The sequence below is a fragment of the Notothenia coriiceps genome, unplaced genomic scaffold (genome assembly GCF_000735185.1).
Source record: "Notothenia coriiceps isolate Sejong01 unplaced genomic scaffold, NC01 NC01_scaffold00009652, whole genome shotgun sequence".
Classification (NCBI taxonomy): Eukaryota; Metazoa; Chordata; class Actinopteri; order Perciformes; family Nototheniidae; genus Notothenia; species Notothenia coriiceps.
In genome coordinates this window covers 218,061-224,020 of record NW_011342353.1, presented here as the reverse complement: position 1 = coordinate 224,020, position 5,960 = coordinate 218,061, and positions in this window count along the sequence as shown.

Genomic DNA, 5,960 nt, shown 5'->3' with positions numbered 1-5,960 from the left:
TATTGTGTATTCATCTATTCAACATCACACATGAACATCATACATTTTACATACAACAAAGTCCAGGGGCAGACATACAAAGCAACAAGACATTACATACAGTAAAGAAAGAAAAAAGGAAAGAAAAATACATTTTGATACTTCAGATCGAATATTTTATAAATATCAAATTAGTTTTGATTGCCTTTTTATTCCTAATGTTTTTAATAGTGCTAATATATTGTTTACATTCTTGATAGAAATATACAACATTTCGTTTGGAGTCAGACCATTTCTTTTTATGGATATGAAATGTCCCTAAAAATACAATTAACTGCACAAAAAAGACTAAATCTGCATCCATACTATCATCCCTGAAGTACATAAGAATGTCTTTGTCCTGGAGGTTGGCTGTGTGAAGTTGCTGGACAAACAGCTGACCCACATGACGCCATAGACACTGTCAGTCATCTGCCCTGCACAGTGAAAACTGGAATTCACCGAGAAGAGAACACCTCTCCAAAATGCCAGATGCCATCGTAGGTGAGCATTTGCCCACCGGAGTCGGTTACGAGGACGACCTGCAGCCAGGTCAAGACCCCGGTGAGGACGATCAGCTTACAGATGGGCTTCCCAGAGACGGTTTCTGACAGTTTATCCAGACATTATTCGGTTATGCAAACCGATTGTGCATCAGCTGTCCGGTTGGCCGGTCTCAGACGATCTTGCAGGTGAAGATGCTGGATGTGGAGGTCCTTGGCTGGTGTGGTACCACGTGGTCTGTGGTTGTGTGGCCAGTTGGAACGCATTTGGAGACAGCTTATGGTAGAGAAATTAACATTAAATTCATGGACAACAGCTCTGGTGGACATTCCTGCAGTCAGCTTGCCAATTGCATGCTCCCTCAAAACTTGTGACATCTGTGGTGATAAAATTCCACATTTTAGAGTGGCCTTTTATTGGGACCAGCCTAAGGCATACCTGTGCGATCATCATGCTATCAGCATCTTGATATGCCACACCTTTGAGGTGGATAGATTATCTCGGCAAAAGAGAAGTGCTCACTAACACAGGTTTAGACACATTTGTGAACAATATGAGAGAAATAGGCCTTTTGTAGAAAATGTCTTAGATCTTTGATTTCCGCTTATCAAAAATGGGAGCAAAAACAAAAGTGTTGCGTTTATATTTTTGTTCAGTGTATTGTTAACAATATTCATAGTGAAGATCTGATCTGGGGACAGCTCTATGGGTTGCAGGGTATAGATGTTTTTCACCAAACTATCGGCAGGATTAATATAGATGAATAAGTGTTCAGGAACTCTGTATGATGAAATTACTGAGTATTTTAAGGAGTTTTTTTTTGTTAAACTTGGTGATTCTAAAGGGACTTTGAAGGGATTCAAACATGAATGTCTGATGCTGGATAAAGGTTTTGTTGAAGCTACAGTATTCAAACATGCTGGATCAGGGTTAACTCAGGACAAGTTACATATAAAGGTCTGGTAGCATATCCTCAGAATTATACACAAAATGTAGAGATTGAAAAAGCAATAGTTCAATAATTACATTATAACCCTTGAAAATATCTCTTCAGTGGTGGGTCATGTAAGGTAACAATGTCAATTGTGTCCTTATTTTGAAAAAGGAAAAACGTAGCACTGACAGCCTGACATTTGTTTTTATACCTGACATATTTTGTCATGGTAATTGGTATTCAACCCGATATGACATCGCTGTCAAGCAGTGTTTGTAAATATGATTAAGTTACCTCTGGGTTTATCATTTTCTTTGTTTACATTATTTCCCTCCCTCCTGTAGCTTGTTAGGCGCTTTGCTGCACAGAAATTGAAAGCCTATGTAGACATAAATGACTGCAGGAATATGTTCTGTAACATTTGGGACGTTTTCATTAATGAAGACAGCAGGATGAGCTTATAGCCGGCGTATCAGAGGCAGTTGGGCAATCCCTCTCCTATCAGGGGGTGATCTAGCCACTGTGACCAGATTACATGGTGGGGGGAACCCAAGAGGCTGCCCTTATAATTACTTTGCTGATTGGAAAAATAAAAGCCTTTAACAAGCTCTGTCAATCAAGAACACACTGTTTTTCACGGCAACTGGGTAGAGAAAAATGCAGAGCCTTTTTCTGTATTATTATACAGCCGGCAGATCTTGTTGGTACCTGTTGGCCAATTTGCCAGCTTCACAAACAAAACAATGGAAATACATAAACCCTGCCTATTCATGAACAGCTTCAGTGACCCCATCACCCAACACTCACGCTAAGGAGTTGTGTTTGTGTGTGTGTGTGTGTGTGTGTGTGTGTGTGTGTGTGTGTGTGTGTGTGTGTGTGTGTGTGTGTGTGTGTGTGTGTGTGTGTGTGTGTGTGTGTGTAATGCATGAGCCATTGCATGTGTTTTTAGGCCTTTTGTCCAACACAAATCCAACAGAAATTGTTTGTTTATTCCCGTTTTCCCCCATTGAGGTTCACTCTCACTAATTCCTATTTGAGGACTTATTCTGGTCTGCTGTCTCCGGTGAGACTCCAACTTGATAGGAAAGCTTGGCAGGCAGGAAGGAATCCTCTCTATCTCCTGCTGGCAAGTCATTGATGCATGCCATTAGGCGCAATTTGTCACATTCTTCAACTAGCACATGCAGGTTTTTTTTGAAAAGGCGACAAACAATGCAGTGCAAATAAGGGCCAACCTGCGGTATGGCACTCCGGGGGAGATAACAAGGACAACATGCAAAAGAACTATCAGCAATTCACAGAGGGTAAAGTTTAGCTGTGAACTTAAATGAGATGTTGTGTGTAGCATCCACGTAGCCATCAATTCACTGTCAGCGGCAAACAGCTAATTTGTCAACTAGAAATGATACCAGTATTTACCATGATAGCAAAATGAAAGCTAGATGACTCATGGCATGCTATGTTTACCTAAAGACAACTGGGTATTATGTTTATTTAACATAAATTACATGGCTTCTTTTCATTCCTCCTCTCCATTTTCTCTTCATTAAAAAACAAATCAATACATCAATTCAGCTCGCAAAGCACACACATGTATATAGGCTCTTATATCTCCCTCTGGAGTTCTAAAAATAGCAGCACAAGGATGTGATACCCTTCCAAAAAAGGATCTTTGGCAGTGACAAAAGGGAAACAAAAGCTTCCATCTTCAAATGCAACCTGGCCCCCTCTGCAAAATTCATATTGTTTTGTGTAAGGCTATAACACACTGGCAAATAAACAAATCAAAAGGAGACAAAACGAGTGGGTGTGATGAAATTGGGCTGCAATGACACGTAATTTAGCCCGAGTGGAGCGCTGAGATATGTGGAAGGGACCGCTCACCCCTACGTTTTCTTCCTCTAAGACAGCCGCTGCTGCTGCAGTTCTTACTCTGTGTAGTGTGCGCAGATAAGAGAAGGAAAAAAGCTGCACAAGAGAAAGAGAGCCTGACTTATTCATGGGCAGCCTTCAATTACATTATGTGATAGAACCGGCAGCAGACACTGAACGTGTAAATATACTGATTTCTCTTCCAATATGCAAATAAAATTAATAATCATTGTCGTGGTTACCTGTGCAGGCATGTGGGAAAAGCTTCCATCTGTTCCTATTAGTCGGACTTCCTAGTGTCACGACCTCGACACAAACTGGAGAACCCAGAGACACAGGCCGTTTCTCAATCGCGAGGATGCTTGCTTGGTAGCACATGTCTTCAGAGTCACTTCTTTCAGAAGCTAGGCAAGAATCCTCCCTGGCATTTGGAAAACGAAGAGTGGAACAGGCTAGCAAGTGTGCAGGTGTGCGTCATATGAGAGGCCTTACATTTTCCGCCACAGATTTGGGGAAATTGGTCGGTGCGCAAAGCATTGTGGGGATTTTAAGGATGCGAAGTCTACCCATGTGCAGCCTCGACATTTTCCCCAAACCAAGGACGCGGCCTCGGTGGAATTCCAAGTATGCTGGACATTGGAACGGTCCTGCTGCGCCACTTGATGACGTAGCATCCTTGAAATATTGGCTTGGAAGCCAATATCCTCGACATTGAGAAACACCCACTGTCTCAAGGTGCGCTCCATCCAGTCACCAAAGCTTCCTTCTCTGATGTTTTTGAGTATATCTGTGAATAAAACATTGAACAAATTAAAATGTGTCTCCTCATGGCAGTGGCTGAGGGGGTTAACATAAAAAGCAGTGCAAACTGGCCGTTCTGACTAACTGTATTTAAAGAAAAAAAAGGGAGTGTATATGACTTCTTCTATCAACAAACACGTCAAAATGCGTCAGAAGACTAACCGAGTTATTGCTGAGCCCTACTGAGATCTGACTGAGTGCTACTCCACTAACAGTATACAAACAAGCTAACAGGAAAACCTGAGCAGCATTATTTTTCTTACCATTTCCCAGTGTGCTTCAATTTACATTCTGGGCATTTACAGTAATTGCAATGGCAGAGTAGGACTAGAATTGTTCCTGATATTAATTGTTGGACTAATGAGGAGCCTGGAGCCAGCTCTCATTGGAAAGGGAAATTATTCTTATCACCTTCCAAAAAGAAGCCAATGTTTATACTGAGGCTGCAGTGTACATTGGTTCAATAATGGGATGGCTCAGGAGTCGTATGGATCTGAGTGGAGAACTCGGCAGCGTTGTGACTCGGTGACATGCTGCAGTGACCTGGATCAGGTTATGAGCCGGCTGACACTCTGGGAGTCTAGGGGTTTAGTTTAATTTACTTTAGTTGATGAAACACGTTGAAACAAGACAGAAGATAAAAGGAGAACAAAAGGAAGTACAAAAAATAGAACATTTGAGCAGATGAGATTAAATCCCGAACGTAGAAACTCACTCCTAATAATTTTTAATTCCTGAAGGGCTCAGCTCGGGTTTATTGAGCATTTATCGAGTGATGAGACCTTTCTGCAATTACGGCATTGTCCAATCTAAGAGGGAACAAATTATTCCTAAAATATCTGAAGATCACATCTGACCTCGGTATGCGCTGCTCTGAAAATATTTGAATTTCTTTGACAGCAGCAGGGTGTCAGAGTGTGAGAGAGGAGGGATACAAAAAATAAGAGAAAGAGAGAAACACAGGATGAAAGAATTGCAACAAAACAAAATAATCAGCGGGGGGGCCAAGGTCACCGAATGTGAGAGCGGCTGACTTAGAGAGAGAGACAACGCTGCAGAGGATTGTGGGAAATATTACAAATAAGAGAAAAATAAAAAAGATATCATGCAAGATCTGATAGAAAACATAAATGTATGCAGAAAATAACCTCCTAATGTTATTAAAACACCACCCTGTCCTCTCCCGCACTCATAACTCTGTTTTTAAGTTTAAGAAATCCAATCATTTCTATACGTCTCAAACCTCAAGCCCGATTTCTCAAACAAAGGCGGGCGAATTTGATTTGAGGGAATTCAGGAGCTTTGTGCCGATGAATAAAACATCGCGTCTCCTTGATGTTACCCGGACTTATCAAGTCACAGATTCCCCCCTTTGAGCTCGCTGGTGACAGAGTGCAGGAACCCCGGCGCAGGATGAAACACAGGAGATGAAGTTTCTACAGTATGTCTTCAGATTGGCTGCGAGGAAAGATAAGTGCACAGAAGATACATTCAGGTACACCGAAATGAAAAGAGAAAGAGTTGATCTTCAATTTCATCTCATCTGTCTTGAACAACGATATGTAAAGATTAGTAAAACTGCGTAGAAGCCGGTACACACTACACATTCCTACTTAATCCACAGTTTTACAGGCTGGGTGTGATTAGTGGCTGTGTTTAGCATTCATACATATTTAAGTGTTCTGGAAGCTGCTGTGGGTCAAATTAGTAATTGAAATGGAACTTTTTTTAAAGTAATCAATCAAAAGAGGAATGAGCAGTTTTGAGGCCAGAGATTGAAAAAAGGGACACCCACGTGGAATTATTCAAACTGGTGGTGTTGAACATGTAG